General features: G+C 47.1%; 2 non-coding genes across 2 annotated transcripts; one reads left to right on the forward strand and one right to left on the reverse strand.

Moving 5' to 3' along the window:
- Positions 1-20,896: 20,896 nt before the first annotated feature.
- On the reverse strand, positions 20,897-20,968 carry TRNAQ-CUG (transfer RNA glutamine (anticodon CUG)). The gene has a single exon. It is a non-coding gene; the product is annotated as a tRNA-Gln (tRNA).
- A 1,738-nt stretch (positions 20,969-22,706) lies between these two features.
- Positions 22,707-22,871, forward strand: LOC130842136 (U1 spliceosomal RNA). The gene has a single exon (XR_009050362.1). It is a non-coding gene; the product is annotated as a U1 spliceosomal RNA (small nuclear RNA).
- Positions 22,872-24,211: the final 1,340 nt, after the last annotated feature.

Genomic DNA, 24,211 nt, shown 5'->3' on the forward strand with positions numbered 1-24,211 from the left:
CTGAGAAGGTTTAGAGAGCCTGTGTCTTTGGCAGAATTTGTGGCAGGATGGATAATGCAGATGTAGAGGTCGAGATGGAAGGTGGACAAGTGTGCAGTGATATAAGGAAGAAAAGACCTTTTAAATGTCTGCCCAGTTGCAGGCAGAAGGTGCCACAATGGTGATCCTCTGGTCTAGAGTCAGACGTCCTGATGGGTCAGAAATCCATGCTGGGAGCGGGGTGTGTAAAGACAAGGCACTAGAACTTCCGCACAGTACCAGTTCACACACAGACAGTCATGACTCTACGACCATATGGGTTGCTGTGTTTGTCATGGGTGAAGTGGCAAGAAGCTGACTGGATATTTCTGAATTTGCTTGTAGAAACTGATGAAGATGAGGAAGATGAACCAGCAGAAGAAACACTCACGCCCAGGTACCAATGAACTGTCAGGAGCAGGTAATGTGTAGGTAACATATGGACAGGGTCACAGAAAGAGTAAGTGAGGTCAAGAGAGTCACAGATGCCAGATGCAAGCATAAGCAAACCTGCAGGCTGTACTGAGTTACTTCACTCAACCCACCTGGAGATGGCCTGGTAACTTGGTTGTCTGTGATCTCTGTGCTACTTGTACGTGTGACCCAAGCTGAACGCACCATCCCTAGGATTTCCTGCACACACAGAGGATAGCTGTTCTCTCCTAAAGGAGCTCCAAGGGGAGATGAATATCTATTCCTACACAGTTGTTTTAGGTCCTTGGGAGGAAGGTACCTAGCAAAGGAATTAGCAGAGAAGTAACTAGAGAAACTAAAGATCAGGAAAACTATCTAGACAAAACATTGGTTGCTATTTCACAAGAGTAAGAGAAAGAGGCCTTGGAGGCCTTTCTATTCCTAAAAAGAAGGCCTAACGTCTCTGAGAGTGTATACTGCCTTAATAGCAGTATTCACTTGACTGCTTGATCTTACATTGAACATGGCGTAGGACCAGGGGGTAGCACCTGGCGTGGAAGCTGATTTGTGCTTCATGTTCCTGAAGGTACCATCCTGGGAGGGTTGAGTCTCATTCCTCATCAGAGGGTACGTGGCCAGTGCACGGAGCACCTGCTGGTCTCCCTCTCCCACCCCATGGCAGCCACACTCCACTTCACATAAGCAGGATAGTTCCTTCCCTCTCTAAGGGGACTGCCCTTTTGCTTTCTGTGACCACTCCCTAGGCCTCCCATCAAAACCAACCAGGACGGCAAGGGGTCGGATCCTTTTTGTTTACTTCTCTGTCATCCCTCTCCCACTTGACACAGCTTGGAGCTGCAGGAGGTTGCAAAGGAGGCAGTGCGTCAGGAATCCCAGGATGAGTGTGTTTTGACTCCTTCGCGTCTCCCAGGAAGTTCTGACTGCAGCCAGCCTTGCAGGGATGGCAAATTCGCATGTGATGCCTGGGAGGTGGGCCCTGCTCTGGACGGAGCCTGTGGTTGCTCCCATGCTGCAGAGGATGGAATGCCAACCGATCTGCCAGGTAGCCTCCCATGTTCTTTGTTCCCCACAACCTGTGTAGACTGAGGAAGCTCGTCTCTGAAGACAGGCCCTATAGACACATCTTGATTTAAACCAGGGAAAAGGATCTATTAAGACACACAGACATCGGGTGGACCAGGGAGCCTTCACCCCTTTCTAGGCCCTGGTCATGCCTCTGTCACCCTGGCCCCAGTGTCAGGCATTTGGACCCAAATCAGTGTGACAACTCTCACCCACCTCGGGTGGACATCCACAGGAGGTGTCTGTCAGACTTGCTTTAGATCAGATATGCCTTGTCACCTGCAATGATCTAACTTTGTTTTTGTAAATGTCCCTGGCCTTTCTCTTCTGATCCAAACACAATGGCAGACCGGCTTATACCTTAGGAGAGGTGATTTCTCTTTTTGGTATCACTGCTCTCAGCCCCAGTCTCCATCTTCTCTATGTTGGCTTCTCTTAGCTAAGCAGTCATCTGAAAACCAGGACAGAAACAACTGTACCATTGTCTTGCCTGGATGTTTCCATGAAGCAAGGCTGGCCTCTGGCAGTCCCTCCAGCCTTGAATGGCCATGGTTTCTTTGTAGCACCAAAGATTCTTTTTAGTTTGAGAGTTTATAAAATTCATCCATCACTCTAGTGTTAAGGATAAATTTCTCTAAAGTATCAACAGCAACAAAATCTGATGGGCCTAACCAATATTGTAGAAACAATTCTAGAAAATAATTCAGCTCACTTCCTAGGATCACCGGGGAAAATTAACTATTTCCACAGACTCAGAACAAAGGATATTGGGAGAGCGCTCCTGAGAATTTCCCTGATGGGTCTGGAAGTGGTCCCCCCTGATTCTAGGAGTTAAGTGTCCTGGAATATCGTATTATGTTCTTGCACTGAGAGTATGAATGTCCTTGTGGTAAATGTGTTCACTGAGTTGGTACGTGTGAGGTGTAATTTGTTTCTTGTGACCCACTGTGTCTGAATTTCTTACTAGACAATCAGCATGATCATGTGCAAGTGGATGGACAAGAGCCAGTGTCCCCCAGGTAATTCTGAAGATTTGTGGGCTGTGAATGTCAAGAGTGACATCAGGAGACCTCAGATCCAGGGGGGAGAAATTACTAAATATAACTCTTTCATCCACTCAGTCAACAGCGAAATATCCCTTTTAAGAATGTTGTCTATTTTCACTTCAGAAGTTGTGTGTGTTTCAATTTCTTAATCCTTCAGGTACAGTGAGGTACAGTGAGTTGACCCAGGTGGAACAGGCAAACTTGGGAGCTCCTGTAATCAAGTGTTCTTCCCCGTGTGGTTAACAGTAGGGCGAGAGTCACCTACTTTGTGCCTGTTTGGCGTCAGCATGTTGGTAAATACTTGACTGCAAGTGAAGAAGCTAGAAAAAATTCATGTTATAACAAAATATTGAGAAAATAGTTACTGAAGGGAGAATATCTAGAGTCTGTAATTCCTCAAAAGCTGTATCACTTTGACACTGCAAGTACAGATCAATACAAAGCATGCAAAAGAGTTGGAACCACTGTCTTAGTTCTCCGTGTGTGCTGGGGGTCATGACTAGAGCGTGCAGGGAGCATTCATTCTCCTCCTTCAACGGCTGGTTGTGTGGCCAGTGCACTTAGCATCTGCTGGTCTCTCCCTCTCCCACCCCATGGAAGCCACACTCCACTGCACACACAGAAGGATAGTCATTTCCGTCTTTAAGACTACTTCGTCTTTGCTTTCTGTGACCACTCCCTTTGCCTCCCATCAAAACCGGCCAGGATGGCTTCGTGTCTGATCCTCTTCATTTAATCTTCTGTCACCCCTCTCCCACCTGACACAGAGTGGAGCTGCAGGAGGTTGAAAAGAAGGAAGTGCTCCAGGAATCCCAAGATGAATGTGTTTTGGCTCCTTCAAGTGTCCAGGAAGGTGCTAACTGCTACCAGCCTTACAGTGATGGAAAATCTGCATTTGATGAAGGGAAAGTGGGGTCTGCTGTGGAAGGAGCCTGTGGTTGCTCCCATGCTAAAGAGGATAAAATTCCAACTGGTCTTCCAGGTAATCTGCATGCTCTTTGTTAGTCTACTTGAGAGAATGAATCTCCTTAGATAGACAGTATACGAACATATTGAAGTTCAAACCAGGCACTACAATGGCATTTAAAACAAGACATTCCACAGGTCAGTGAAGTTTTCTCAGTTGCTAGTCATGTACGACCCTGTGGCAAATCACTGGACCCAAGGTGGTCCTGCCAGACTCACATGTACCACTACAATTGTGGCACAGGAAGTACCTTTCAGGCCTCCTAATTTTGAATGAATCTTTTATATCACATGAAATGCTCTAATTTTCATTCCTGAGCAATGTCCCTGAGTTCCCTTACCTGTCCGAGGCTGTTGGCAGTCTTGTTTATATCTATGGAGTTGCCACTCCTTGGTTTCACTTCTGTCAACCCATATTCCAGCTCCTTTCATTTGTATTATCTTGTCCAGAGTTTTCTGAAACCAGAACGTAAGCCCCACTGTCATCTTTGGTATGTTTCTCTGAAGCAAGGCAGGGCCTTGGAACTTCCCAACCTGACGAATGGCCACTGTTTCTTTGTAGCTCTGAAGATTCTTTTGACTTGATGGTGTATGGATTCCACTCCCATCTAATCTCAAAGTATAATTCTTCTAACCCATTAACAAACAGCATTTCAGATAGAAAAAGCCTGAATGTTACAGCAGTGCTCTAGGTAGCTCGGTAGTTCCGCAGGATCTGTAGGGAAAGGATTTGTTTAGCTGTTTGCACAGACTCAGGACATAGGATACTGTGCTGATGACCTGTCATATCAAGCAGATTTGTCCAATGGCTCAAGAAGGAAACCCAGCGCCTTCTTATGAGGCTCTATCTGGGGTCTCTTAGGATATTTCCCTCAAAGCCTGTTAGGACAGTGTGAAGGTTGGCATCGAATTGGGCTTTTGTGAATGGGTTTTGCCCCATGTAATTGTCCTGTTAATTTATTTGCAGAAAACCAAAGTGATCAGGATGACCTGGAAGGACCAGAGGCTATTGCCCCCAGGTAGTTATGAATATTTGTGGGCTGTTCATACAATGATGACATCTGCAGACCTCTGATCCAGGGGAAAGCAGAAAGTGCTGAATATTTTGTATCATCAATGTTGCCAACCATGAATTATCCTTTATCATAATGTCTTCTGCTTTCATTGTGGTACTTACACTGTTTTCCAGTTCTCTGTAACATCTCAAGTTCATAACCCAAGTCGGTTGACCCAGGTGAAATAAATGAGAGTGATTTTCTTGCATAGACTTGTTATCTCCAGGATGGTTTAGAGAGTGAGTGCATAGCTCTTTTCTGCCTGTTTGGTATTAGCACGTTGACATGTATGTCACAGTAAGAAAAGTAAATAGATAATAATATTATTATATAATGCTACGATATTTAGAGAGGCCTTGGTGGCATGAGATGTCTGGGATAGCAGAATGCCCCAAAAGCTGTATGCTCGTGGCCCCTGCATGTGACACTCAATGCAATGTAAACGAGAAGGTGAAAGGCACTGTTATGTGACCCTATATGTTGTGAGTCATGGCTGTACCATCTGGAGATAACTCAGTCTCTTTCTTCACCAGCTTGTTATTTGGCCAGAGCACTGAGCACCTGCTGTCCTTTCTAGCTCCTGCCCCTGTAGAAACACACTCTGTCCCACACCCAAAAGGGAGTTGCTCCATCTTTAGTGGATCAGGTCCTTGGCTTGCTTCACCACTCCCATAAACATGCCATCAGAACCAGATAGGACTCTAGGATAGCTGATCCCTCTTGGGTTAATCGTCAGTCCTCTCTCCCCCACCAGGCCCAGCGGGGAGCTGCCGCAGATGGGAGAGAATGGTGTCCCACGGGACTCACTGGATGAATACCACTTGACTTACTCAGTGCTTCCTGGTCAGTCAGACTCCTTCTGGCCTTATAGGAGCACCGCCATCTTCTCATGTGAGGAAGTGGATGTCCCCTATGCTCCAGATGTAAGCAGTGAGTATTCTCTTGCCGATGTGATAAAACTCCAACTGGACTCCCAGGTACACTCTGAATTCCTTGTACCCCACGCCTCAGGCGGTGCTGAGATTTTTCCCCACTGTGTACAAGCTCCGTAGACAGAGTGATCTGAATCAGGCTTTATGATAGACTTTTAAGCACAGACATCAGGTGGGTCAGGGAGCAGTGTCTCTTCTTCATCCTGGCCGAGCCTGTGGGTCAGGCCCTGAGTTAGATCACTGGACCCGAGGTAGGTGTGACAAACTCACTCAGTTGCAAATGTGCAAGTGCGCAGAGATGACTGTCTTCTTTCCTGATACCCATGAAATGTCTCTTCTTACCCCAAATGCTCCCATTTCCATACCCCCAAACATCCCTGGATGTCTGTGCCTTTCCAGCGATGTTGACAGCCTTAACTCCATCTTTGGATTTGTTGTTTCCCTGGTGTCACTGCTGTCATCCCCAGTGTCTGTCTCCTCTAAGTTGGTCCTCTTAGCAAAACCGTCATCTGGATATGAGGATACAAAGACCCCTACCCTCACCTTGCTTGTATGTTTCCGTGAACCAAGGCAGAGTCCTGGCATTTCCCCACCCGGTGAATGGCCAAAGATTCAAAGTAGCCGCAAAGATTCATTTGGATTCGAGGTTTTGTAGATTCCAATCATCATTCAGCTAAACCAGCCAGCATATGATGAGAAAAGCCTGAATATGATTCTGTTAGAAGGCAGGTGAGCTGTTGCCCAGCATCTGTCTGAGATGTTTTTAAGTTTTTACTCAGAATTGGAAGAGGATGCTGTGGTGGGGATCTGCCAGGTCAGGGAGAGCTTGCCTGATGGCTCAGGAAAGCAAATCAAGGCAGGTACCCAAGACCCAACCTGAGGCCTCCTGGAATCTTCTTCTTAAAATACCCTACGGTCCCACTGGGGATCGTTTGGTCCCCATGGTAGTATTGGATACTGGATTATTAACGTACACAGGACGATCGGCTTAATGTTTCTGAATTTATCCATAGAAAATCATACTGTTCTTGAGGAAGAGGAAGACCAAGACCTCATCTGTTCTAGGTAACTTCAAAGAAGTGTGGGTCTGAATTCAGTGGTGACATCTGGTCCTCTCAGTTGCAGGGGAATCAGAAAGTGCTGAATATGCCTGTGTCTTCCACTCAGACAGCCACAAAGGGTCCCTTTCACGATGTCGTCTGCTTTTGCTGTGGTGCTTGGATGGGCCCCTTTGTGAATCCCTCTCAGTTACAGTAACCTGCAGTCAGTTGCTGCAGGGGTCTTAATCAGTCACAGGGTCTCTTGCACGCTCCTGTTCTCCCTTTTTCTTAAAAGCAGCATGAGATGCATCTCTGCCTCTGCCTGCTTGACCTTACCACACTAGCGGGTGTTTCATGGCAAGGAAAGCAGTGAGAAAAAAACGTTCAGGTCACATCCCAGTATTAGAGAAATTGGCCCTGAAGATACAGGATTTCTAGAAGTCCATTATGCTGCCAGAGCCTGTGTTCACTTGGCTGCTGCATGTAAATTTCAACAAGACTTGTGCAAAAGAGCTGAAGCTGCCTTTATGGTTTCTGAGAGTGTGTGTGAGATGACTGTTGTGTACGGGGGTGGTTCAGCCTCCCTCCTCCTGAGCTCCTTTCTGATCCGTTCTGGAAGTACCTCCTCCTCACTCTCCCCTGCCCCCCCCCCCCTTTTCCCTTTGCAAGCACCCTCCAGCCCCAGATAGGGGAGGGTTGTTGTGTCTCCCTTTATGGGGACTTCCCATTTGCTTTTTGAGACTAGTTCCTTAACTCCCATCCAAACCGCCTAGGACTCTGTGTTCACTAATCCCTCTTGTGTAATCACCAGTCCTTCTGATCCCACCTGCCTCAGGATGGAGCTGCCGGTGGGAGAAGAGAATGAAGTCCAGCAGGACTCACTGGACGAATGTTATTTGGTGGGTTCTATTGACCATCATCTGTCAGACTCCTGCAGGCCTCAGAGAAGTGCCTCACTCCAATCGGATAACCGGGAAGTCTTCTCGGCTCCAGATGCACATGGTGAGTACTCCTTTGTAAAGGGCATAAGACTCCCAGTGGGCCCCCAGGTAGCCTTTCTATTGCTTGTATCCAACAACCTGGACAGGCTATGAGCGGCATCCCTGTAAACAGGCCCTCAGACCTGTGTTGGTTTGAACTAGGTTCTGGGATTTAATTTTTAAAAGGCAACAAGCAGGTCAGATAACTTTCCTTTCTTCTTGCCCCAGGCTACCCTCTGTCACCTGGACCCCCTCACCAGTGCAGGCATTTGGTATGGTCAGGCCAGAGTGGGGAAGGGGAGGGATAAGGGCGACATCTCGGCTGCCACCATCTCACCTGCAGGAATTTGTGTAACAGACCTCTTTTTCCAAGATAAGAATCCTTATATTCTTTACATTATGTTGCTAATTTTATTTCTTGAATAGGTTCTTACAAACTCTCTGGCTTTGCATTCCTGTTTGCAGTCTGCTCCCTGTTATGGTTCCCCAGCTCCAGGCTTTTCCCTCTGGGCTGCCCACCTCCCTGTGAAGCATTTAGATAGCAGATCCTGAATATAAAAATGGGCCCATGCCCTGTGGTTTCCACGAAGCCAACGATCGGCCTCTGGTGTTCCATCCTCCAGAAACAGCCCTGCTTTTCCTCCTTTGTGCAGCAATCATGAGTCTCCCATGATGGGTTACAGCTGCAATCGTGTGTGTACGCTCAGTGGTATCCTCTCACAGAAACCATCCACAACCTGCACACCTGATGGGGATACTGGCCTAATTGTTGACCGAGATCCCCTTGGGCAGCAGTTCATAGGGTTTGTAAATGTAAGGCCAGTTTTCTTTCCTTCTCAGGTTATTTTTTGAACTTTTATTGTAGGAGACACATTTGGATTGTTAGGAGCTTTACTCATAAAATCATCTTGTAGAAAGTGCAAGAAACTCCATGATGCTCCTGATTCGATCTCATTATTTAATAGTGAAATTGGGTGTGAAAAATTGCCCCTCAGTCATTCTTGGTCAGTTTGTGCCTTTTCACATTGGAAACCATTTCATTCCTGTTTCCCATTCCTCCCTGAGGAGCAAAGAAGCAAAGGCTCATAGTAACTCACAAATCAGAAGTGGAACACACAGTTCTTGTGCACCTGTTGTATACCATGCCCCTTACTAAGTGAGCTCCATGTGCGCCATAACCCATTCAGTCCTCCCTGGACCCTCTCAGGTAGGTGTGGTAGCTCACGGTGGAGCCAAGGGCACTGAGGCTCAGCAGGGTCACTTCACTTGCCCAAGACTCCCAGCCACTGGGAGGTGGGACATTGGCCTCTCCTTGGCCTGACTCCACGGCTCAGGTCTGTTCACTCCTCTCAGCAGTTGTACCCGTCAGTGCCTAAGAGAGGATGTCACTCACCTTTTCCGTTTTGCCCTGAACCAAATGATTTGAAACTATCAATCTTACACACAAAGTTGCCAGACATGCAGAGAACCGCTGTGGTCCCTCGCTCAGATCCCAGCACCTCATCCATCAGTGCACTTTGTCCTGTGAGCAGAGCCAGCGGCTCATCCAGCCCCTCCAGGCGGAGCCGCAGCTGCCTAAGGCTCTCCAGGGAAAATCAGCCAGGGTGAGGGTCCACGCCTCTCTCCACCTCCTGCCGCCATGGTTATCTGCTCTCACTCCGGGTGCAGGGAGGCCTTGAATTTGGCTGTGCTGGTGCCCTCAGAAAGCTGCAGAGCTCTGTCTCAGAAACACCAGCAGCCGGGCTGAGTGTCCATGACGGGAATGAGTGATGCTCAGACACAGGTCTCACAAGTGAGGTGTGTGTGATGTGGCCCAGCCCTGCCAGGCCCTCATTCAGAACGGCCCCGGAGAGGCCAAGTCACCCACACAGATGGGCTGAGAGGAATGAGTGGAACATCTAAATAATCCACGGATCCATCCTGTGTCTGGGTTCTGATGATACCCTGAGAACAGTGTGGATATAAGAGTGTGGACAGCTGTGATGCAGCGGTGTGGGCACAGGTGGTCGCGTCTGCCCCACCCTCTCTCTGTATGAGGAGAAACCCTGTGGAAACAGTGCAAACACTATATTTTTAAATTACAACATGAGCTTTTCTTAGCGGCTCTTCCCAACATGCCAAACTAATAATATTGGGCAATAGTGTCGATGTTTGATAAAATGTTTTGTCCTTTTCCCATGCAAATGCAAAGAATATTCAAAGCATTCATTTAGTAAAGCCCATTAGTCTGGAGAAGAGGGTTAAATATATATGATGAAATTAAGGAGTGATCATTAAAAACAATCCTAGATCTTGATTGAAAATCAGATTGGAGAATGGGGATACCTGGTTTTGTTACATCCTTCACCCACAGGATTTGTTGATTTAAGAGGTTTTACCCATCTGAAATGTGAATTACCATAAAATCTGATTAAGTGTCCTAAAATTGATGATTAATGATTAAAAAACTCTGCCTGTTGGAAATATGAAGGGCACAGCAGGCTGAGTGAAGTGCTTGTGGAAAAAGCCCTGGAGGCTGAAAGAGGCTCCTGGTGCAGGGCTGGGGTCAACGAGGGGCCAGCCTGAGTCCGGGAGGATTTGTAGAAGGCAGTTGTGGGAAGGGATGTTGCAGAAGAGAGAGGAGCCAGATGACAGGAGGACTACAAAGGCAGGTGAGGAGTGTAGAGCTCGTGTACTAGAGAAGGGAGGATGGATTTCCACAAGCCGAGGAGCATGCGGTGAAACAGCATTTGGGGGTAATAAGACAGGTGACCTTTGACGGTGTGGAGAGGACAGAATCAGAGAAGCAGTTAGAAGGAGATTGGCTGAATCACTGATGAGAGTCAGACACAGATGCTCTCTGGAAGACTCAGTGGTAACAGATACATGAGAGACACTTTAAAGAAACAGTTAAACAAACCTTGTTGAGGATGCAGATGTATAGGAGAGAGGCCAGACGGGAGCCTCACAGCAATGTGGAGCAGGTCCTGTGGGGCACAACCCCACCTGAGCCTGACCTGGACTAGGTGAGGGTACTTGATATCTTTGCTTAGCCCATGTTCTGAGAATATGTATTCATTTCACAGGAGAAATAGCAACACATTTGGTTACAGGCACTGCCCAGACCCCACTGGAGGGGAGTGTAATATAAGGATTGTGCATTGTGTTACATTGTCCCTAAAGAAGCAAACACTCTGATTCTGTAGTCCTTCTGTACCTCAGCTTCCAATAAGGGATTCGGGCCTCTGCTACAACTGCTTCTATCTGCTGATACCATCCACCCCCACTCTGCCCCATGTGGCAACCGAATATATACATGTATGGGTGAGTGGAACTGTAGTCAAAAATTTCAAGCAAGTTCAAAAGCCTCCAGAACTGTGAAGGAATCATTTAACTGGTCCATGTACTCTAGTTACCCAACTCACTTTTCTAGTGGTACCTGAAGCCATTAGGCCATATTCCTTCCCTTGTTCTATTATTCTTGTGGGTAGATATCAACAACTCTTTCTGTCCCAGGCCTTGAGGCCTGTCTAGAACCTCTTCACTCGGCTACAGGACTAAGGCTAGTAACTGAATAGTAGATGCAATCTCATGTGCCATCCAAAACCCTCTAAACTCAAGTGGGTGATTCCTCTTTTCACGGACCTTGGAGCCTAGCACTGCCATCTCAGCATCCACAGGTACAGCCAGAAACATGACCTCTCCTTCATGGACACGATTTCTGCCTTTATTGTCTGGGTCATTGGATGGTCTCACTGATAGAAAGGCACATCAGTTCTGGGAGGGATTAACAAAGGAAAACTTGGATTGGTCCTACCGCACCCTCTTTTCCTTTCAGGTGACACATGGGAGGATTGTCTCCAAGGGCCTGTGAATTTCCAAGGGTCAGAGGTGCAAACTTCACAAGCACAGCTGCAGAAAAGCACCCACGAGACCAATGATGTGCAACTACAGCCGGACCAGCATTTCGGTTGTGGTGACAGCAGAGCCACAGTCAGTCTTTCCTCCATCGTCTGGGGCTTTAACACTAATACTGATTCTGGAAACCAAGGGCCACTCTTCCCAGGTAAGTGAAAAAAAGAGGATTAGAAGCTCTAGCCATCACAGGGCTGTGGGTGGAGGAGGCAATGGGGTCCCTCCTGTGCCTACGATAGGTCCAGGTGAAATCTGTGATGCTCTAACAGAGCCAGAGAGCAAGAGCCTGGGGTTTAGGATCAGCTCTGCCTCAGGCCTTGGGTTTTCAAATTCCTGTTTAACTGAGCCAAGTTATTTATCTTCTTAGATATTTACACCTCACGTCCTCATCTGAACTCTTGAAAAATTCTATCTTCATTTCAGGGTTGTTGAGAATATTAAGCAACGTAACGTCCAGAGTGCCTGATTCAGTAAAAAAGGTTTCAGAACCACTATGAATATATAATCCCTAACCATTAGGTCTTTCTGGTGCTTAACATTTACAAAATGAAGGCACGTGCGTTGTATGCTCTGCGGTAGCATAGTTTTTATGATCTCCATTTTCTCTGGACCCCATTTACCCTTGCTTTCTCAGAAAGGCTTGTTGGCCAATATTTTCCTCTTCTCTCAACATCCACCCTCAAGACAATTTTCCCTGTTAGATGCTCTCAGTAACAGTGCATTAGTAACATTCTGTAGCAACGTAAACAGGGCCCCACAACTCACACTCCTGTTTGCTTTTCATATCCAGGTTATTTTTCTCGTTTTCTTCTTCTTTTAAAATAAAGGGCCACCCTCATCCATAAAGTGCACTGATCAGTCTCTTTGACGACACTCCCTGTAATTCACCCTCTTCACTCAGCTCCGTGGCCATGTCCTCAGTTTTCTTCTCCCCAGGATCCACCACTGCTCAGATTGTCTTAAAAGAGCTTTGAAACCCTCACATCCGTTTCACCCGGGACGAATGTATCCTTACCCTCCACCTCTCTCCACATCTGCACCGGAGCCTGGGGCTGCCTGGGGCTCTCCCCTCAGGTGATGGCCTCATCTGAGAAATGAGCAGAGCCCCACATCCTCGGCGGGGGTGAGGTAAGAAGGAGCGCCCCTGTGGCACCAGGGAGAGTCTCATAGAAGGTGCTCAGGGAGTGCAGGGATGCGCAGCCCTGCCACGTGCCAGTAGGTCTTGTGGTATTTAGTTGTCTCCTCTTCTCTCTAGTCTCTCCTTTTCTCGTCCTTGGCTTCCCACATTCCCAGCCAAGACCTAACCCCGCTGGCTCAGTCACTCTGTCTCCTACTCAGTTTCCCCAGAGGACTCAGCATAAATCCAGGCTTCGCATCAGACTTTGCAGCATAGGATAATCTTAATAGACTTTTGATTCATACTCCTCCACCCTGGGATCCCACCCCCAATATGTAACAGTTCATGTTTCCCACCAGAGCTTCGCTCTCTCATTCTTCTTATTTTCCTCCTTGCTTTTTCAAACTCAGCTCATCAGGAGTCCATTAGAACGATCCGGTCGATATCTCAACACGCTCATGTGTTTGTTCCTTTATACACACACACTTGTGAGAGTTGTTGCATTTTATCGTATCTTCCATGCCTTATTTAGATTGACTATGTATAAATATTACACATAGTATATATGCATATATATGTGAAATATATATTGATGCATATTTTTAAATTTTCCAGTTTCAGGCTTCCCGCACCTTTTTCTATCATGAGGTTTCCCTTCAACATGGACTTTGCTTGATCTCCACAATCTCTTCCCTCCCAATTGTACAACCTGTATCTGGAATGATTTCCTTGCCTTTGCCTTTTCTACCTAGGACCTTTCCGTTGTTATCAATTTTATTTTTCTTGACATTTTTTTTGGCATTTGGGAACATGTTTGTCCCATGGCAATCTTACTGGGTAGTGTAAGGAAGATCAACAAAAAGCACGTATAAAAATGTCTCCATTGGCTTCACCTGACCATGGCCTTTCAGGTGGCCTTTCTTGTTCCTGGACACTTTCCTTACTTGCTGTCCCTCTTGGGTGGGGGAATAAGTCATAGGAAGGTCATGAGTAACAATGGATCCTGTTGTCTGTGGTTTTATGTCAGAGCTGGGTTTGGATGCCTCCATCGGAATGAAGACCCCTCCCAAGCTGGAGGGTGAGGGCTCAGCTGCCAGCAAGCATGAGTGTCTGGTCTGCAGCAAGATTCATGCCTTAAGTGTCCTGAAACAGAAGATTATCAGAAGAAAACTGCTGTTCAGCACGTGGAGACTAGCATGCAGATTCCCTGGCCTTCAAGCTTAGGGTACAGAGGTAAGCACACCTGAGGCTCTTCCATGCACTCCTGCCTTTTACTCTTCATCTAAGGTTACAGCTCAGTCTCACACTAATTTTCCTCTTCCTCCTTTGTTCCCTCAACAGCTGATGCTACCTCGTCTGGTCTTTGCTCTGTTTCCCATGGGGGCTGCCTCCCTGCCAGCCCTTCCATCTCCTTCTCCTGTTTGCACTCTGAACCCTGTTCAGTCTCTGTAACTGCTCTCCTGATATTCCCTCTGACCGTTCCTTTCAGCCATAGGGAGGCTCAGATCCATGGTCCTCCATCAGAAGAGCATCATTTAAGACACTGAAGACATGATGCTTCGCCTGATACCACATATTGGTTTCTTCACCTTTCTTTCCTTGCCCATCCCCCCCAAATCCACTGCCTCTTCCTTCCAGGATCGCGACTGAATGAATTACTTGCATGTGGGTTGGCTTTTGGAGGACCCAACCTCGGACAGCCCTTAACCCTCAACTTCTCCACCTGAATAAGAAATGCTGAAACTGAGGAAAAGAGCCCTGATTATAAAAACTAAATAAGAACCTGGGTCATAGGTGGGAGTCCTGGACTGGCCTGGAGTCAGGGCTCTCCTCGGCTCCAGGTGGGCAGTTCTGTGCTGATGTGCATGGGGCTTCCAGGGACTCACTGGAGCTGGCAGTAGTTGGAGGACAGTAGATGGCACGCTAAAGGGACAGTGGCCAAAAGGAGATGCAGAGGCCAGGTTTTCAAAATGCATAGACGTGAGGTGCATAGGCATTCAGACCTCTCCCTTTTTGCAAATGACTGCTTCTACATGTTCAGTAAGAATCCAGAAAAATGAACTGAGTTGGAATCTGAGGCCAGGGAATGGAGGAGAGCATTGGAGTGAATTACCTTTGGGCCAGATGTATGAAGACCCAGTTAGATACAGAAGAATATAAGATAATCATTGCTTCAGACAAATCTAATTGAGAAGGCAAGTTATTTATATGGGAATGTCGGAGAAAGGCCAAAAAAGCTTTAGGGCCAGTGGAAAAGGAGTCCATGGTGGACTAGATGGAGAGAAGAAAAAGAATGGTATGAAACAGTGTAGGTCTAGTGAGTAGTTCTCAATCATGCAATTAGAAAATGAAAACTGGGTGAGTTTTGATCTAACTTGAATGCCTTAACCCAATCTCTTCAAATTCTGATTGTAAAGTTCTGTGGTGAGGTTTGGGTATCAGTATTTTTAAAAGCTCTGCTAATATGCGTCTAGGGATTAGAAGGACTATGGATCTGGTAGGACATCAGTAACCAGTATGGCAGTGTCCATCGTGTGGCTACTTCATAGAAAAGCTGAAGATCAGCCATTAAGGGAATTAGCATTCTTCTCTCAACAGAACTATTTGTATAGCTCAGAGCAAAGAGAAAAATGATAGATACGTAGGTTCGATATATAATCTCTCTGTTTGGATCCAATGTTTTTTACAATTTTTATAGTACAAGATACAATAAAAAATACACATTACATAGAAACCCACAGTATAAAATAGTACCTCCCCTTACCACAATAATGAACTGGAGTGTTTTCATTTCTACTGTTAAAATGCAACTTGCAGTTCACTAGTTACTAAATGGATTTCACAGCCTACTAATTGGCTCAGAACTGCAGATTCAACAAATGCGTTTTTTAATTAAATTCTTTCTTTATGCAAAAGCCCCATAATGAATCTTAGGCCTCATTCTCCTGTGTGTATCCTTTGTCATGCCCGTCTATACACTAGTGTAAAATACTAGGAGAGACTCTTTCTTTGGGCAAAGTTAGAGAAAACAGTGATGAGAATCTAGTATAACTAAAACTAATGCTTTTTCCCTTTCACTTCAGAGTTGTGTTTGTCTAGAGGTTGAGAACGTTTCTAGCAATGCTCTCGGGGGATCCAGCATGAAATCACCTTCATAGACTGTTGGTGTCCATGGGATGCAAAGGGGTTGGGCCGCCGTTACACTCCCTGCTCTCATTTTGCTAATTTCATTTTGAGTTCTCCCTGTTTCCATTCTTTCCTCAGCCCCTCAGGAGCAGGATTTCTCTGTAGAGCCTGATCCCTGTCCAGGAGGGTGACCAAACAGCCTCTATTAATTGCTGACACCTCCACATGGGAGCCTCTCCTCTCTGTTCCCCCAAGTGTATGGAAAGGGCCTGTGGCCTGGGTCCTAGACCAGGGTTGGCAACCACAGGCCACGTGGTTTTAGTTAGTCCTTAGTTCCTTGGCACCAGAGCTCCTCATCTGTAAAAGGTGGAACTGGACTTGGATACCTTCTGAGGTCCCTGTTGGCTCTCATATTGCAGGGCTCTCCCTGTAGCCGGTCCCTCCTCCTCAGAAGGCAGGGATGTAGAGGTAGAAGAGAGTGTATTTCTCCAGCAAGCATCTCTGCTCCCATAGCAGTCCGTTTCTGAATGTGTACGAGGGATGCTAAGTACATCCATCCCTGGTACATGTGAGAATGTCATCATTCGATTCAGATGAAGGGGTTCAAGAGTAAAGTGGCTGCTGCGGATTGGGTGGTAGGAAGCTGGCTAAGGCTCTGCAGCAGCTTGAGCTGCAATATGACCGAGCACTGGTGGGGTGAGGACAGGGGTCCCTAGATTCTGCTCCACAGGCTGGATGAAAATTTCAGGAGCTATTTCTGCTAACTTATGCATCTCACTTTCCCCTTCAGCCAGCCTGTGGCTCCCCGTTCAGCTCCTCCTGTCAACAGGAGCTCAGCCGGCCTGGGCCTCTGTCATCATGTAGCCATCCCTCCAGGCTCAGGAATCAGCAGGACCTAGGAAAACTCCCGTGTCATCTCTCTCTCTCCCTCTGTCTTTTGCAGATACCAGTTTCCCTAGGAACTAAGAAAAGATATTGCCAGTTTGGATGAATCCATATTATAAAATGTACCTTTTCCATTTGATGAAAAAAATCTACAACAGCAAGTCAAGTTCAAGCCTCAACAGAATATTGGAGGGATCCTTTCCTGAGAATCGACATCCCAACCAACAACCACTTTCCACACTCCAAAAGACAGATTTGATGGAAGAAATCCCAGCCATCAGCCTCCAAGTGTGATCAGTCACTAAGGAGACCAATGCTTTGATGGACACACAGTTTGGAGAGACCTTAACTCTTGTTCCTCTCAATATGCCTCCTCCACACACCAGCATCAGGAGCAACTGGAAGAAGGCAACATGTCAACCTGGTCATTCTTTGCCACTAGATGGACTGGACCAGGAGTAGATGGCATTAACTATGCAGTGTTCTTGCTGAAAATGTTTAGCCTGAGTTTCATTACAAGGTAGTGATCAGACAACTGCAGAATTTAGGCCACTGAGCAAGACAGCTGGCCAGTCTTTCTTCAAACAGTCAATGTCTCCACAACTAAGACCACAAAAAGGAGAAGAGATGTTTTGGGTTCCAAAGGCCTAAAAAGATTGTGCTGCTATATTTCTCTAGTCCTTGGGAACCTCAAGCCTCTCCTCACCTTTTGGTAGCTGTCTTCAATGGTGGTGGCATTGACTTGTTTGCAGAGGACAGGTCAGTTGTCTGGCTCAAAGGCCTACAGTTTGCCATTGTCTGATCATTTCCTCGTGATTAAATTCAGGGGAAACCTTTTTGCCTAGAACACCACCTAGTGCATGCTGTGTGCTTCCTAGCGCAGCCCCTTTGGAGGCTGAGAGTGTCCACTTTGCCTGTCACCACTATTGTCATTTTAGCATTGGACACTGTTGTGCAGGGCTTTATGAGATCCATTCATTGGAAAGACATGTTTGCTGTCTATAATCAGTAATTTGATTAGTGGTGCTTTGAGAGTGTACGAATATCTTATTCTATGATGCTTTCTCTAAAATTTTACCAGCCCTTATCGATCCCTGATGTGTGTCAATTATCTTTGTGCTCCTCTATGTGCAGAGTCTTTGCCGGTTCCTCTACTTCTGTGTGGCTCCCACACCGGGCTAAATACAAACCAACTGGAGTCCACGGTGTCCTCTGGCCCTTGGTTGGGGCAGGGTTATGACTGGTGTCCTTGACTCTCTCTGTTAGTCCCTAGCCCTCTGAAATGCACGTGGAGAGTTCCTGCTGCCATTATCCTAGGTGGACCTGTGCTCTCCTATCATTCTTTTTCAAATGCAGGTTTTCAATAGTACACAAAATAGAATTATATAAGAACATCCCCATCTCTGTTAGCCACGACCAACAAATATCAGCTTATGGCTGCCCTTGTTTTACTACAAGCCACCCACTTACCTTTCCCTATATTCTGTAAAGCAAATCTCAGATATCATATTTCGTCTGTCATTTTGCCAGTATGTTTCCGTAAATGAGGACTCTTTTTGAAAGTATTCTCATCATAGCATTATAATTGTTCATAAATTAATTCAGCATCTTTAATGTCATAAAAGAGTGCTCAAATTTCCCATTATTGTTTTTAAGTTATTCTTTCTTGGGACCCAAAGAAAATGCACAAACTGTAATTAGTAGGATATGTGTTGAAGTCTTTACACACATATTTACTCTGGGTTTCTTCCTCCCTCCCTCCCTTCCTTTCTTCCCCTGCCTCTTCCTTCCTCCCTCCCGTTGTCCCTCCCCCCCTTCTTTCCTTGCTTCCTTCCCTCTCACTCTTGCTCCAGCTCTCTTGGTCTCTTGCTGTCCTTTTCTTTTCCTTTCTTAAATCATTCATTTGTTGAAGAAATGGAGTTGTTTGTTCTGTAGCATTCCCACAATGTAAATTGTATAACTGGGTGTACTTTAATAAATTCTTCCATCCTCCATACTTTCTTTTTGGTGGTAGAATCTAAAGCAGTGCTGGAATATAATGAAATTGCAAACCACATATGTAATTTCAATTTTCCAAGTAACCACATTGAAAACTGAAAAGTATAAGCACACAATAATACAAATATTATCTTCTACACAGCTAATTAATGCTGCACATTAAGGGAAACATAATTCCACCAAAGCTTTAAAGTTGTGTTTAATAGAAAAATGTTGTGCATATCTTCAGCTTTTAAGTTTACATTCACATGAATTATAAATTAAATATAATTAAAATCCAGTTCCTTAGTCGTCCTAGCCACATTCTAGGTATTCAATAGCCATATGTGTCTAGTGGCCCCTATTTTGGACACAGTAGATACAGAGGCAGAGGAGATTGTGTTTGGTATCCTGGCAAGGGCACCTCAGAAGTGGTGTGTGCTCTCTGATCAGGAGGCACATCAACTCCTGTGTGTTTCCTCAAATAATGTTAGCAGCCCTTGGAGTTCAAGGCCTAGATCCGTGAACTAGTTATGTGGAGCAAAATGGTGATATTCCATGGCCATGTGTTATCTAGCTGGTACACTTGCATAAAAAAAAACTTCCCCTTAGTACTAAATACTGTGTAGTTACTTAGTGGTTCCCTCTGTAAAGAAAACTGCAGCTTAATGAGCAATTCCCCAAGCATCCTCCATGGTCACCAACTAGTTTCTTTTATTTCTTTTTTTTCCCCCGTGCTAATATGAAATCAAAGTTTCAAACACATTGAAGTATTTCAATTCATTGCAACAGAGTCCTTACTGATACACTAATGATCCTCTCTTTCAGCAGTGAATGTGCCTTTAAGCTGGCTCCTTTCTCCTTTTCATAAGATTTTAATAGTCTTTGAGACCTTTGTAGATATCACTATGACAAGGTGCTTCTGTCTCATCTGCCCCTGACCGGGACTCAGTCATATCTCTCAAAATCTCTGATTCCTTTCTGTGAAAAACATTATTCCCAAATCAAATTGTGTAACCTAAAGACACTCAATGGAAGTGGTTGAATTCTAGACCTTTGCAGTGGACAGAGCTAGCAAATACATACTCATATTTGTATGTGTTCATGCATTCACATATATTCACATTCACAATTCAAACTCAGAACTACAGGCTTTGATTGAATGTCTGTCTTTCAACTGAGACTCTTTTCTCTAATACCACTAGTTTTGTTTTTAAGGGCACTGGGAGTAATAGAAATACAATATCTTATACCGCCTCCTTTGCTTTTTCCCACACTATATTGACAAAAGAATAAAGAAATACCCAACAATGCCAATCATAACACAATTGACGAAAGCAGGTTTTAAAATTTAGTCACTGTTCTGGGGTACACATAAATTATTATGTTTTATACTCTCTTCGGCTAGTTCTTATCCATGTGGCTGTTCCACAGAAGGCCTTGCACAAAAGGTTTATTTGTTACATGGTGTTTTCCATATCCAGAGGCAACATTTGAAAAAGGAATTTAAGTTTATAATGATAAAAAAATAAATCTGGTTTCCACCCAAATCTAACGAAACAAAGTATATTCGCTACAGGCTAGCCTTGATGAGAAGCTCTGCAAGTGTCTCAAAGGCCTGGGTGGAGAGGGGTCAGGGAGCCCTGGTCTCCCCAGACGCTGGAATCCTTGGCCTTTCTCCTCTTTCTGGCTGAGCTTGGGATGAAAGCACGGGACTTCCTGGGGTCAAGATTGAAATCTCAGCCTAACAGCGGCTTTTCGTGTCCAATGGAGACTTAGGAGCTAGAAATTCTGAATAAAATCGGAACACAGTGGAATAGGATCAATCAAACTTCAGAATAGAATAGGCACCTCAATACAGCACTACCCATTCGGGTCTGGAACCATAAGAGGCTGTCACCCTGTCTGACCAGCGACATCACAGCCCCCCACAGCGACCCCTGACTCACAGGGACAAGCGCGCAGTTACGCCTGCGGTGTGACGCCCCCTCGCGGGGCAGGACTCAGGCGGCGCAGCCTCTGCCTTTTACCCCCGAGACCCAGGGGGCCCCGACGGCGGGGTGGCACTGGCTCGGTCGCTGCGCCGCTTGGCGGCGGGGCCGGGCCTCCGATGGCCAGAGACGGGCTGACCGCCCGGGGCCAGCGGGGACAGCCCGGGCTCGTCCCCCACCTGCGCGCCACCTGCCCATGTGGACCGCGCAGGTCGGAGAAGCCGGTTTTCTTGAGAAGGAGCCGGCAGAGGTCAGGGACGCCGCTGCGAGGTGCCTGCGGTGGCAGGAACAGGAGCCGGAGGAACGCGGGCTTCGGCAGGAGACTGAGTTCTGGCTGTGGGAGTAAAAGACGCCGGCGCGGCCTAAAGGGAAAGGTCCCACCGAGACTCAAACTCGGATCGCTGGATTCAGAGTCCAGAGTGCTCACCATGACACCATGGAACCGCCGCAGGCCCGCCCCTCCCGCCGCGGAGCCAGGCCGCGCGCAGCCCCGCGGGCCCAGCACCCGCCTCCCGCCGGGCGCTCTCGTCCCCCCGCCCCGAGCCCGCTTCCTCCGCGACGCCAGGAGGCGCCTGACTCGCCTGCCCTCAGGTTTGTACGTCGTGGAAAGACACGAAGTCCATTCGGGAGGAGCGACAGGGGACAGCTTGGAGGCCTCCCCCAAATGCGCCTGCTCTGCCGGCATTTCTAGAGTTTTCTGCCCTGAGGTAAAATTCCCGCCAGAAAAAAAAAACCCAAACGCCAAAAAACCCGCAAACTTCCTTTCCCCTTCTTTGCAGTTGTCCTCTCGCCGCTGCCCTGGCAGCTCTGAACGTCCTCAGGACAGGGCTAGGCACGTCGTGGGGTGTCCCCTCCCTGGGACCCAGGTGCAAGGGTAGACGCGCGGGGCGCTGCCGGCTTCGTCGGGGGACGGCGCGTCCTCTCTCTGTTGGGAACCGGATGGGAGCCGAAGCGGCCGCGGCCCCACCCGTCGCACCGCGAGCACCCAGGCCGCTGGCGCCCTGAGGGGTGAGGTCGGGTGTGAGCAGCTGACAGTGTTTCTTCTGGGCTCTTTCCTCCCTCCCCTTCGTGCTCCTCCTCCGCTTTCCGGGTTCACCCCCTCTCCGCCCACCCGCGTCCCCGAGACTGAGGCGGCCGCTGGGTCCTGGGAGCGGAGCTCAGCGCGGCCCACGGGCTCCCCGTCGACGTTTCCAGCCTCCGGACGTTTATATGGCTCAGCGGCCAGTTTTAAAGTTTTGAACGTCGGCCACTTTTGAAAGCCTGTCCCAGCCTCGCATTCCGCGGAGGGGGATGCGCAGGGAAGAGGGGCACAGGGCGGGCTGCAGCCCCAGAGGCTGTGGCGGTCCCCTGTCACCTGAGCGGAGGCTCCCGAGGCGGCGAGGAGCAGGCGGCCTGGCCCACTCCCTGGTATCAACGCCCTAATGTGCCCCATGTGAGAACAGCGTGTCCTGAGTGGCCAGTCTGAGTGTGTTTTCAGAACCGGAGGGAGGGGTTGGGGGGCACGTTCTCACCCCGTGGCAACAGCAGAAGAGTTTGTAATGCGGCTCTGTGAGTACAGTATGCGAGCGTGCTGTTACCTGGAAGACTGGTGGTTCAAGCCACCACGGAACATTCGAATCGTACCTCAACTCATTTTCCTGCTTCCCATTCTCAAAATTGACCAAAGCCTCCTGAGCTGCTTTTATCTTTCAGGCAGCGACCTCATCCGGTAGCTCTCAGTTCCTGTCCTCCCTGTCCTTTGCTCTGTGGCCGCGGGTGGGGCAGCTGCTGAATCTGAGTCGTCCTGGATCTTCACCGACCTCGGCCCTCCGATGGTTTCTCCCCGCCGTCACCACATTCCAGTGTTCTCTCTGCACCATATGGAGCTCTGCGGCCACCTTGACCTACATGTTTCCACAGCCAGATTCCAGGGGAACTGCCAGGCTGCAGAGGCTGATGGCATAGGCCTGGTCAGACTCCAGGTTGGTGCACCTCAAGGGCTAGTATTAACTATGCAGTTATAGGATGCCAGCAACACTTTGATTTGAGGGTGTTGCATCATTACATTTTTTTAAAAATTTATGACATTACTTGTTAGAACAGTTTTAGGTTTACAGACAAATTGAGCAGATAGAGACTTCTCATATACGCTCTGTTCTCTCTCACACAATTTCTTCTATTATTGGTATCTTGCATTGTTGTGGTACAGGCGCCAGGGAGATCCCATGATCAGGAAGATGGTTTTCCAAAAAAAAAAAAGGCTTATCCGTTGCACTCCGGATGTACTGAGCCCTTTGATTTCTCCAAATTTAGGAAACTCGACTGCACAATTTGTGGTAATGGGGGACAGTGTTTGCACACTCTCCTGACAGGTAATGGTTAATAACAGACCACTGTAAATATATTCAGTAGTTTGGGCAAATTCTTGGGGAGCATTTCCTAGATACATTTTCCTGGAAGATAACCCTTCCTACTCCCCTTCTTAGTTTGTTTTGGGGAAAAATGCTGTATTCCTTTCCAGGGCCAGACTGAATTGACAACCATCATAGTTGATGAGGATTAAGGCCCTAATCAGCCAATGAAGAACACTTTATTTCAGACCAGTCCCATTCCCCATTTTCTGCTGGAAAGAAAGTGGACCAGCTTATTCCTTTACTGCAGAACCACCACCAGAGGTCTTAAACTCAGGGAGACCTGTGTGGCCAGGTGACTGCCTCTTGCAGCCCCGGGAGGACAGATATTTCTAATACCTCACCTAGCTTTCCCGTCTTTCTTTTCTTTTGTATAACTGGCATGGCAATACACCCAAGAAACAGTAGTATCTAGCGCTGTGTCCCCTGCTTAGCAAATAAGGCACAGGGTCATTTTATACCACCAAGAGGAGGAAGATCCTGTGAGTGGAGGACTTTGTGGGGTCTCTTTTGGAGCAACCGATGAGGTTCCTGAGAGAGGGTCTGGGAATCTCTGCCCCTCTTTCAGTGCCTGGGTTGTAGCCCACCAATTTGAAATGTTTGGTGTCTCTCCCTGGTTCCTCAGGGAACATAAGTCAGCCTGGAAGCAGTGTTTCCTAAGAGATACTCCACGAAAGCCCCAAAGCTGCAACTTTCCATTGGGCCACTTTGTAGTCACGTTCACCCTTCCTTTGAAGGACCTTTTGGAGAATAGGAATAATCAAGGGTGACATGCTTTTAAAGAGGCATCTCCACTCACAAAGGACTGGTTTTCACCACAGACCTCAAGGGAACATTCCCTCAGCCTTTGGCCAAGGGGCTATGGGGTTTGCAATCCCCAACATAGAGTCAGGCCAGCATTGTCCTTAAAACGGGTATGGTGCTTTTAAAATACACTTTTTTTTTTTGGTCGTAGAGTTGATATACATTATTATATAATTTACACATGTACAATATAGTGATTCACAACTTAAAGGTTATATTCCATTTATATGTATTATAACCTATTGAGTATCTTCCCGGTGTTGAATAATATACCCTTGTAGCTTATTTTATTCATAATAGTTTGTACCTCTTCATCCCGATCCCTAGGTTGCCCCTCCCCCTCCCCTTCCCCACTCCCCTCTGGTAACCGCTAGTTTGTTCTCTATATCTGTGAGTCTGTTTCTGTTTAGTTTTATTCACTAGTTTGTGGTATTCTTGAGGATTCCACATATAAGTGATGTCTGACTTCTTACACTTGGCACAGTACTCTTCA

Source organism: Hippopotamus amphibius, chromosome 1, assembly GCF_030028045.1.
Source record: "Hippopotamus amphibius kiboko isolate mHipAmp2 chromosome 1, mHipAmp2.hap2, whole genome shotgun sequence".
Taxonomy (NCBI): domain Eukaryota; kingdom Metazoa; phylum Chordata; class Mammalia; order Artiodactyla; family Hippopotamidae; genus Hippopotamus; species Hippopotamus amphibius.